The sequence below is a fragment of the Mesoplodon bidens genome (genome assembly GCF_964165515.1).
Source record: "Mesoplodon bidens genome assembly, contig: HAP1_SCAFFOLD_593, whole genome shotgun sequence".
Classification (NCBI taxonomy): Eukaryota; Metazoa; Chordata; class Mammalia; order Artiodactyla; family Ziphiidae; genus Mesoplodon; species Mesoplodon bidens.
Genome location: NW_027672613.1, coordinates 57,974 through 70,011, shown reverse-complemented (window position 1 = coordinate 70,011; position 12,038 = coordinate 57,974). Strand labels below are relative to the sequence as shown.

The 12,038-nt window shown below is 42.4% G+C and overlaps 1 long non-coding RNA gene across 1 annotated transcript in view; it reads right to left on the bottom strand.

Annotated features, from left to right (window-relative positions):
- The window catches only part of LOC308609898, a 41,054-nt gene extending 35,091 nt beyond the window's left edge, over positions 1 to 5,963 (bottom strand). Inside the window, exon 1 of the long non-coding RNA XR_014014369.1 lies at positions 5,882 to 5,963. This is a non-coding gene — a long non-coding RNA (uncharacterized lncRNA). The remainder of the gene's footprint in view (positions 1 to 5,881) is intronic.
- Positions 5,964 to 12,038: the final 6,075 nt, after the last annotated feature.

The following is a 12,038-nucleotide window of genomic DNA, read 5'->3' as shown; positions in this document are numbered from 1 at the left end:
CAAGCCTTTGTACATATTCAGGTGTTTTACCTGGGAAGGGTGGGAACAGTTCAGCAGCAGCTGGCCTGGGGCTCAGCTCACCTTTATTCAGAGATGCCTCGGCACGGTCCCCCAGCTTTGCAATGAGGACGCTCCTTGCATGCGGGGTGGGTTGCTGGCTGTATGGGAGATGATTCCCCACCTCTGACCAATTTCAGAATTGTTTACCGCTGGAGCAAGTGCCCTGATAGGGTTTTCCTCTGTATAACTGGTGGGTTCAGGGTTTTTTTTCGTTTATGGTTCAAGTTAGATTTTATTCCTCTTTTATGTATTTATAGATATAAGCATGGAAATAATTCATTCCTATAAATACATCTGTGTGAAGGGAAGAACTTTTTTCTGTTTTATTTTTAAATTTTATATTTTAAAATTTTGAAATTTAATTTTATTTACTTTTTTATACAGTGGGTTATTATTAGTTATGTATTTTATGCATATACATGTATACAGGTCAATCTCAAACTCCCAACTCATCCCACCACCACCACCCCATGGCTTCCCACACTTGGTGTCCATACGTTTGTTCTCTGCCTCTGTGTCTCTATTTCTTCCCTGCAAACCAGTTCATCTGTACCATTTTTTAGGTTCCACATATATGCATTAATATACAATATTTGTTTTCCTCTTTCTGACTAACTTCATTCTGTATGACAGTCTCTAGATCAATCGATGTCTCTACAAATGACCCAGTTTCATTCCTTTTTATGGCCGAGTAATATTCCATTTTATATATGTACCCCATCTTTATCCATTCATCTGTCTGTGGGCATTTAGGTTGCTTCCATTACCTGGCTATTGTAAATAGTGCTGCAATGAACCTTGTGGTGAATGTGCCTTTTTGATTTATGGTTGTCTCTGGGTATATGCCCAAAAGTGGGATTGCTGGGTCAGATGGTAATTCTATTTCTAGTTTTTTAAAGGAAACTCCATATTGTTCTCCATAGTGAATGTATCAATTTACATTCCCACCAATAGTGGAAGAGGGCTCCTTTTGTCCACACCCTCCCCAGAACTTGTTGTTTTTAGATTTTCTGATGATGCCGATTCTAACAGGTGTGAGGTGATACCTCATTGTAGTTTTGATTTGCATTTCTCTAATAATTAGTGCTCTTGAGCAGCTTTTCATGTGCGTCTTGGCCATCTCTGTGTCTTCTTTGAAGAAACGTCTCTTTAGATCTTCTGCCCATTTTTGTATTGGGTTGTTTGTTTTTTTAATAAGCTGCATGAGCTGTTTATATATATTGGAGATTAAACCTTTGTCCATTGATTCGTTTGCAACTATTTTCGCCCCTTCTGAGGGATCCTTTTTTCCATTCCCGTGTTTTTAACCAAAAAAGAAAGAAAGAAAAAGAAGCAGAACACTAATGTTCATAAAATATGCCTTTTGAAACGGTCGTTTTGAAATATGGACGTCCTTTAAATTTTTTGGTCGATATGTGGCCCCAGGATTTGTTTTCAGGGCAGGTGTCATTTACAGGCCTGCAATGATTTTGAATATCAACAGACCATTAGCACTGGGATTAAAGCTGCTGTTGTGTGAAACGGCCACAAGGTGGCAGCAGTTCTCCCTTACCAATTCTGGTTACTAGGGCAACAGAGCCTCAGTGGAAGTCCTGTTCTAGATTGGAATTTAGAATGGAATGTGCCAGGAGAAAGGCCCTCAAGTTTGTCTCACTACTTCTTGTTCGTATTTTTAATTTAATTTTTTTATTTTTTATTATAGCAAGTTTGATTACAATGTTTGGCTTGTTGTAGGTGTGGAAGATGTGGTTCTTTTACACATATACAGATGTTTGTTCTTCCTGGGATCCTTTTCCCATGTACGTTATGACAGAATGTTGAGTAGTCTTCTCTTGGTATTCCGTAGGTCTTTGGTGATTATATATGTCACCTCTGTTTGTATATGTCTGTTAACCCCGATATCGTAATGAAACCAATCCTCACACCTTTCCATTGGTGAACCATAAGTTTGTTTAATGAATCTATGATTGCACTTCTCAGTGGAAATGACTGCCCTGGTTTCTATTTTAGGTAACACCTATAAGTGATATGAAATGATATGTGTCTTTCACTTTCTGACTTACTCCAAGTCACGTGATTATCTCTAGACTCATCTACGGTGCTGCAAATGGCATTGTGTCCTTATTTTCTTTGGCTTCTATTCTGCCTTAGCGAGGTCCATTTTCAACAATGTGATTCCCTGAGGGTTGTGGATTAGCTGACCTGGGCAGCCTTACCCTGCCGGCCGGCCCTCCCCAGGTCTGCCTGGTTGAGGTCAATATAAACAGCGCTCCAGGCAGCAATAGCCCCTGAAGCTGTGCCTGACTCCATATTCTCTGCCCGTGAGAAGTCTCGGGACTGTGCTGGTGGGAGGGAGTGAGGGGCCACAGCTTTGTTGGTGGCGTGGTGTGAGTGGGTTTCTGCTGGCCTTTCTGCAGGAGTTGCCAGGCTGCCACCTGTAAAGAAGAGGATGTGTCACCCATACCTTCCGCTGGAATTTCTCTCCGGACAGAGGTGAGGAAGGAAAAAAGCAGTGGGGGCCGGGACAAGAGGGGTATCTCAGGCAGGACAATGGAAAGCTTCCGGAAGAGCGCCCGGGGCCAGGATCACCCTGGCTGGCCTGCAGTCACCAAGTTGGCCTGCGTGCTGTCGCTGGTGTGGCTCCACGGCCCTTCCTCTAGGCTTTCAAGCCTTTGTACATATTCAGGTGTTTTACCTGGGAAGGGTGGGAACAGTTCAGCAGCAGCTGGCCTGGGGCTCAGCTCACCTTTATTCAGAGATGCCTCGGCACGGTCCCCCAGCTTTGCAATGAGGACGCTCCTTGCATGGGGGGTGGGTTGCTGGCTGTATGGGAGATGATTCCCCACCTCTGACCAATTTCAGAATTGTTTACCGCTGGAGCAAGTGCCCTGATAGGGTTTTCCTCTGTATAACTGGTGGGTTCAGGGGTTTTTTTCGTTTATGGTTCAAGTTAGATTTTATTCCTCTTTTATGTATTTATAGATATAAGCATGGAAATAATTCATTCCTATAAATACATCTGTGTGAAGGGAAGAACATTTTTCTGTTTTATTTTTAAATTTTATATTTTAAAATTTTGAAATTTAATTTTATTTACTTTTTTATACAGCGGCTTATTATTAGTTATGTATTTTATGCATATACCTGTATACAGGTCAATCTCAAACTCCCAACTCATCCCACCACCACCACCCCATGGCTTCCCTCACTTGGTGTCCATACGTTTGTTCTCTACCTCTGTGTCTCTGTTTCTTCCCTGCAAACCAGTTCATCTGTACCATTTTTCTAGGTTCCACATATATGCATTAAAATACAATATCTGTTTTTCTCTTTCTGACTTACTTCATTCTGTATGACATTCTCTAGATCCATCGATGTCTCTACAAATGACCCAGTTTCATTCCTTTTTATGGCCGAGTAATATTCCATTTTATATATGTACCCCATCTTTATCCATTCATCTGTCTGTGGGTATTTAGTTTGCTTCCATTACCTGGCTATTGTAAATAGTGCTGCAATGAACCTTGTGGTGAATGTGCCTTTTGTATTTATGGTTGCCTCTGGGTATATGCCCAAAAGTGGGATTGCTGGGTCAGATGGTAATTCTATTTCTCGTTTTTTAAAGGAAACTCCATACTGTTCTCCATAGTGACTGTATCAATTTACATTCCCACCAATAGTGGAAGAGGGCTCCTTTTGTCCACACCCTCCCCAGAATTTGTTGTCTGTAGATTTTCTGATGATGCCGATTCTAAAAGGTGTGAGGTGATACCTCATTGTAGTTTTGATTTGCATCTCTCTAATAATTAGTGCTCTTGAGCAGATTTTCATGTGCGTCTTGGCCATCTCTGTGTCTTCTTTGAAGAAACGTCTCTTTAGATCTTCTGCCCATTTTTGTATTGGGTTGTTTGTTTTTTTAATAAGCTGCATGAGCTGTTTATATATATTGGAGATTAAACCTTTGTCCATTGATTCGTTTGCAACTATTTTCGCCCCTTCTGAGGGATGCCTTTTTCCATTCCCGTGTTTTTAACCAAAAAAGAAAGAAAGAAAAAGAAGCAGAACACTAATGTGCATAAAATATGCCTTTTGAAACGGTCGTTTTGAAATATGGACGTCCTTTAAATTTTTTGGTTGATATGTGGCCCCAGGATTTGTTTTCAGGGCAGGTGTCATTTACAGGCCTGCAATGATTTTGAATATCAACTGACCATTAGCACTGGGATTAAAGCTGCTGTTGTGTGAAACGGCCACTAGGTGGCAGCAGTTCTCCCTTAACACATCTGGTTACTAGGGCAACAGAGCCTCAATGGACGTCCTGTTCTAGATTGGAATTGAGAATGGATTGTGCCAGGAGAAAGCACCTCAAGTTTGACTCCCTACTTCTTGTTCGTATTTTTAATTTAATTTTTTTATTTTTTATTATAGCAAGTTTGATTACAATGTTTGGCTTGTTGTAGGTGTGGAAGATGTGGTTCTTTTACACATATACAGATGTCTGTTCTTCCTGGGATCCTTTTCCCATGTACGTTATGACAGAATGTTGAGTAGTCTTCTCTTGGTATTCCGTAGGTCTTGGTGATTATATATGTCACCTCTGTTTGTATATGTCTGTTAACCCCGATATCGTAATGAAACCAATCCTCACACCTTTCCATTGGTGAACCATAAGTTTGTTTAATGAATCTACGATTGCACTTCTCAGTGGAAATGACTGCCCTGGTTTCTATTTTAGGTAACAGCTATAAGTGATATGAAATGATATGTGTCTTTCACTTTCTGACTTACTCCAAGTCACGTGATTACCTCTAGACTCATCTACGGTGCTGCAAATGGCATTGTGTCCTTATTTTCCTTGGCTTCTATTCTGCCTTAGCGAGGTCCATTTTCAACAATGTGATTCCCTGAGGGTTGTGGATTAGCTGACCTGGGCAGCCTTACCCTGCCGGCCGGCCCTCCCCAGGTCTGCCTGGTTGAGGTCAATATAAACAGCGCTCCAGGCAGCAATAGCCCCTGAAGCTGTGCCTGAGTCTATATTCTCTGCCCCGTCAGCAGTCTCGGGGCTGTGCTGGTGGGAGGGAGTGAGGGGCCACAGCTTTGTTTGTGGCCCGGTTGAGTGGGGTTCTGCTGGCCTTTCTGCAGGAGTTGCCAGGCTGCCACCTGTAAAGAAGAGGATGTGTCACCCATACCTTCCGCTGGAATTTCTCTCCGGACAGAGGTGAGGAAGGAAAAAAGCAGTGGGGGCCGGGACAAGAGGGGTATCTCAGGCAGGACAATGGAAAGCTTCCGGAAGAGCGCCCGGGGCCAGGATCACCCTGGCTGGCCTGCAGTCACCAAGTTGGCCTGCGTGCTGTCGCTGGTGTGGCTCCACGGCCCTTCCTCTAGGCTTTCAAGCCTTTGTACATATTCAGGTGTTTTACCTGGGAAGGGTGGGAACAGTTCAGCAGCAGCTGGCCTGGGGCTCAGCTCACCTTTATTCAGAGATGCCTCGGCACGGTCCCCCAGCTTTGCAATGAGGACGCTCCTTGCATGGGGGGTGGGTTGCTGGCTGTATGGGAGATGATTCCCCACCTCTGACCAATTTCAGAATTGTTTACCGCTGGAGCAAGTGCCCTGATAGGGTTTTCCTCTGTATAACTGGTGGGTTCAGGGTTTTTTTTCGTTTATGGTTCAAGTTAGATTTTATTCCTCTTTTATGTATTTATAGATATAACATGGAAATAATTCATTCCTATAAATACATCTGTGTGAAGGGAAGAACATTTTTCTGTTTTATTTTTAAATTTTATATTTTAAAATTTTGAAATTTAATTTTATTTACTTTTTATACAGCGGCTTATTATTAGTTATGTATTTTATGCATATACATGTATACAGGTCAATCCCAATCTCCCAACTCATCCCACCACCACCACCCCATGGCTTCCCACACTTGGTGTCCATACGTTTGTTCTCTACCTCTGTGTCTCTGTTTCTTCCCTGCAAACCAGTTCATCTGTACCATCTTTTAGGTTCCACATATATGCATTAATATAAAATATTTGATTTCCTATTTCTGACTTACTTCATTCTGTATGACAGTCTCTAGATCCATCGATGTCTCTACAAATGACCCAGTTTCATTCCTTTTTATGGCCGAGTAATATTCCATTTTATATATGTACCCCATCTTTATCCATTCATCTGTCTGTGGGCATTTAGGTTGCTTCCATTAACTGGCTATTGTAAATAGTGCTGCAATGAACCTTGTGGTCAATGTGCCTTTTTGATTTATGGTTGTCTCTGGGTATATGCCCAAAAGTGGGATTGCTGGGTCAGATGGTAATTCTATTTCTCGTTTTTTAAAGGAAACTCCATACTGTTCTCCATAGTGACTGTATCAATTTACATTCCCACCAATAGTGGAAGAGGGCTCCTTTTGTCCACACCCTCCCCAGAATTTGTTGTCTGTAGATTTTCTGATGATGCCGATTCTAACAGGTGTGAGGTGATACCTCATTGTAGTTTTGATTTGCATCTCTCTAATAATTAGTGCTCTTGAGCAGCTTTTCATGTGCGACTTGGCCATCTCTGTGTCTTCTTTGAAGAAACGTCTCTTTAGATCTTCTGCCCATTTTTGTATTGGGTTGTTTGTTTTTTTAATAAGCTGCATGAGCTGTTTATATATATTGGAGATTAAACCTTTGTCCATTGATTCGTTTGCAACTATTTTCGCCCCTTCTGAGGGATGCCTTTTTCCATTCCCGTGTTTTTAACCAAAAAAAGAAAGAAAGAAAAAGAAGCAGAACACTAATGTGCATAAAATATGCCTTTTGAAAAACGGTCGTTTTGAAATATGGACGTCCTTTAAATTTTTTGGTCGATATGTGACCCCAGGATTTGTTTTCAGGGCAGGTGTCATTTACAGGCCTGCAATGATTTTGAATATCAACTGACCATTAGCACTGGGATTAAAGATGCTGTTGTGTGAAACGGCCACTAGGTGGCAGCATTTCTCCCTTAACACATCTGGTTACTAGGGCAACAGAGCCTCAATGGAAGTCATGTTCTAGATTGGAATTTAGAATGGAATGTGCCAGGAGAAAGCCCCTCAAGTTTGACTCCCTACTTCTTGTTCGTATTTTTAATTTAATTTTTTTATTTTTTATTATAGCAAGTTTGATTACAATGTTTGGCTTGTTGTAGGTGTGGAAGATGTGGTTCTTTTACACATATACAGATGTCTGTTCTTCCTGGGATCCTTTTCCCATGTACGTTATGACAGAATGTTGAGTAGTCTTCTCTTGGTATTCCGTAGGTCTTTGGTGATTATATATGTCACCTCTGTTTGTATATGTCTGTTAACCCCGATATCGTAATGAAACCTATCCTCACACCTTTCCATTGGTGAACCATAAGTTTGTTTAATGAATCTATGATTGCACTTCTCAGTGGAAATGACTGCCCTGGTTTCTATTTTAGGTAACACCTATAAGTGATATGAAATGATATGTGTCTTTCACTTTCTGACTTACTCCAAGTCACGTGATTACCTCTAGACTCATCTACGGTGCTGCAAATGGCATTGTGTCCTTATTTTCCTTGGCTTCTATTCTGCCTTAGCGAGGTCCATTTTCAACAATGTGATTCCCTGAGGGTTGTGGATTAGCTGACCTGGGCAGCCTTACCCTGCCGGCCGGCCCTCCCCAGGTCTGCCTGGTTGAGGTCAATATAAACAGCGCTCCAGGCAGCAATAGCCCCTGAAGCTGTGCCTGACTCCATATTCTCTGCCCCGTCAGCAGTCTCGGGGCTGTGCTGGTGGCAGGGAGTGAGGGGCCACAGCTTTGTTGGCGGCCCGGTGTGAGTGGGGTTCTGCTGGCCTTTCTGCAGGAGTTGCCAGGCTGCCACCTGTAAAGAAGAGGATGTGTCACCCATACCTTCCGCTGGAATTTCTCTCCGGACAGAGTTGAGGAAGGAAAAAAGCAGTGGGGGCCGGGACAAGAGGGGTATCTCAGGCAGGACAATGGAAAGCTTCCGGAAGAGCGCCCGGGGCCAGGATCACCCTGGCTGGCCTGCAGTCACCAAGTTGGCCTGCGTGCTGTCGCTGGTGTGGCTCCACGGCCCTTCCTCTAGGCTTTCAAGCCTTTGTACATATTCAGGTGTTTTACCTGGGAAGGGTGGGAACAGTTCAGCAGCAGCTGGCCTGGGGCTCAGCTCACCTTTATTCAGAGATGCCTCGGCACGGTCCCCCAGCTTTGCAATGAGGACGCTCCTTGCATGGGGGGTGGGTTGCTGGCTGTATGGGAGATGATTCCCCACCTATGACCAATTTCAGAATTGTTTACCGCTGGAGCAAGTGCCCTGATAGGATTTTCCTCTGTATAAATGGTGGGTTCAGGGTTTTTTTTCGTTTATGGTTCAATTTAGATTTTATTCCTCTTTTATGTATTTATAGATATAAGCATGGAAATAATTCATTCCTATAAATACATCTGTGTGAAGGGAAGAACTTTTTTCTGTTTTATTTTTAAATTTTATATTTTAAAATTTTGAAATTTAATTTTATTTACTTTTTTATACAGCGGCTTACTATTAGTTATCTATTTTATGCATATACATGTATACAGGTCAATCTCAAACTCCCAACTCATCCCACCACCACCACCCCATGGCTTCCCACACTTGGTGTCCATACGTTTGTTCTCTACCTCTGTGTCTCTATTTCTTCCCTGCAAACCAGTTCATCTGTACCATTTTTTAGGTTCCACATATATGCATTAATATACAATATTTGTTTTCCTCTTTCTGACTTACTTCATTCTGTATGACAGTCTCTAGATCCATCGATGTCTCTACAAATGACCCAGTTTCATTCCTTTTTATGGCCGAGTAATATTCCATTTTATATATGTACCCCATCTTTATCCATTCATCTGTCTGTGGGCATTTAGGTTGCTTCCATTACCTGGCTATTGTAAATAGTGCTGCAATGAACCTTGTGGTGAATGTGCCTTTTTGATTTATGGTTGTCTCTGGGTATATGCCCAACAGTGGGATTGCTGGGTCAGATGGTAATTCTATTTCTAGTTTTTTAAAGGAAACTCCATACTGTTCTCCATAGTGACTGTATCAATTTACATTACCACCAATAGGGGAAGAGGGGTCCTTTTGTCCACACCCTCCCCAGAATTTGTTGTTTGTAGATTTTCTGATGATGCCGATTCTAACAGGTGTGAGGTGATACCTCATTGTAGTTTTGATTTGCATTTCTCTAATAATTAGTGCTCTTGAGCAGCTTTTCATGTGCGTCTTGGCCATCTCTCTGTCTTCTTTGAAGAAACGTCTCTTTAGATCTTCTGCCCATTTTTGTATTGGGTTGTTTGTTTTTTTAATAAGCTGCATGAGCTGTTTATTTATATTGGAGATTAAACCTTTGTCCATTGATTCGTTTGCAACTATTTTCGCCCCTTCTAAGGGATGCCTTTTTCCATTCCTGTGTTTTTAACCAAAAAAGAAAGAAAGAAAAAGAAGCAGAACACTAATGTGCATAAAATATGCCTTTTGAAACGGTCGTTTTGAAATATGGACGTCCTTTAAATTTTTTGGTCGATATGTGGCCCCAGGATTTGTTTTCAGGGCAGGTGTCATTTACAGGCCTGCAATGATTTTGAATATCAACTGACCATTAGCACTGGGATTAAAGCTGCTCTTGTGTGAAATGGCCACTAGCTGGCAGCAGTTCTCCCTTAACACATCTGGTTACTAGGGCAACAGAGCCTCAATGGACGTCGTGTTCTAGATTGGAATTTAGAATGGAATGTGCCAGGAGAAAGCCCCTCATGTTTGACTCCCTACTTCTTGTTCGTATTTTTAATTTATTTTTTTTATTTTTTATTATAGCAAGTTTGATTACAATGTTTGGCTTGTTGTAGGTGTGGAAGATGTGGTTCTTTTACACATATACAGATGTCTGTTCTTCCTGGGATCCTTTTCCCATGTACGTTATGACAGAATGTTGAGTAGTCTTCTCTTGGTATTCCGTAGGTCTTTGGTGATTATATATGTCACCTCTGTTTGTATATGTCTGTTAACCCCGATATCGTAATGAAACCAATCCTCCCACCTTTCCATTGGTGAACCATAAGTTTGTTTAATGAATCTATGATTGCACTTCTCAGTGGAAATGACTGCCCTGGTTTCTATTTTAGGTAACAGCTATAAGTGATATGAAATGATATGTGTCTTTCACTTTCTGACTTACTCCAAGTCACGTGATTACCTCTAGACTCATCTACGGTGCTGCAAATGGCATTGTGTCCTTATTTTCCTTGGCTTCTATTCTGCCTTAGGGAGGTCCATTTTCAACAATGTGATTCCCTGAGGGTTGTGGATTAGCTGACCTGGGCAGCCTTACCCTGCCGGCCGGCCCTCCCCAGGTCTGCCTGGTTGAGGTCAATATAAACAGCGCTCCAGGCAGCAATAGCCCCTGAAGCTGTGCCTGAGTCCATATTCTCTGCCCCGTCAGCAGTCTCGGGGCTGTGCTGGTGGGAGGGAGTGAGGGGCCACAGCTTTGTTGGTGGCCCGGTTGAGTGGGGTTCTGCTGGCCTTTCTGCAGGAGTTGCCAGGCTGCAACCTGTAAAGAAGAGGATGTGTCACCCATACCTTCCGCTGGAATTTCTCTCCGGACAGAGGTGAGGAAGGAAAAAAGCAGTGGGGGCCGGGACAAGAGGGGTATCTCAGGCAGGACAATGGAAAGCTTCCGGAAGAGCGCCCGGGGCCAGGATCACCCTGGCTGGCCTGCAGTCACCAAGTTGGCCTGCGTGCTGTCGCTGGTGTGGCTCCACGGCCCTTCCTCTAGGCTTTCAAGCCTTTGTACATATTCAGGTGTTTTACCTGGGAAGGGTGGGAACAGTTCAGCAGCAGCTGGCCTGGGGCTCAGCTCACCTTTATTCAGAGATGCCTCGGCACGGTCCCCCAGCTTTGCAATGAGGACGCTCCTTGCATGGGGAGTGGGTTGCTGGCTGTATGGGAGATGATTCCCCACCTCTGACCAATTTCAGAATTGTTTACCGCTGGAGCAAGTGCCCTGATAGGGTTTTCCTCTGTATAACTGGTGGGTTCAGGGTTTTTTTTCGTTTATGGTTCAAGTTAGATTTTATTCCTCTTTTATGTATTTATAGATATAACATGGAAATAATTCATTCCTATAAATACATCTGTGTGAAGGGAAGAACATTTTTCTGTTTTATTTTTAAATTTTATATTTTAAAATTTTGAAATTTAATTTTATTTACTTTTTATACAGCGGCTTATTATTAGTTATGTATTTTATGCATATACATGTATACAGGTCAATCCCAATCTCCCAACTCATCCCACCACCACCACCCCATGGCTTCCCACACTTGGTGTCCATACGTTTGTTCTCTACCTCTGTGTCTCTGTTTCTTCCCTGCAAACCAGTTCATCTGTACCATCTTTTAGGTTCCACATATATGCATTAATATAAAATATTTGATTTCCTATTTCTGACTTACTTCATTCTGTATGACAGTCTCTAGATCCATCGATGTCTCTACAAATGACCCAGTTTCATTCCTTTTTATGGCCGAGTAATATTCCATTTTATATATGTACCCCATCTTTATCCATTCATCTGTCTGTGGGCATTTAGGTTGCTTCCATTAACTGGCTATTGTAAATAGTGCTGCAATGAACCTTGTGGTCAATGTGCCTTTTTGATTTATGGTTGTCTCTGGGTATATGCCCAAAAGTGGGATTGCTGGGTCAGATGGTAATTCTATTTCTCGTTTTTTAAAGGAAACTCCATACTGTTCTCCATAGTGACTGTATCAATTTACATTCCCACCAATAGTGGAAGAGGGCTCCTTTTGTCCACACCCTCCCCAGAATTTGTTGTCTGTAGATTTTCTGATGATGCCGATTCTAACAGGTGTGAGGTGATACCTCATTGTAGTTTTGATTTGCATCTCTCTAAT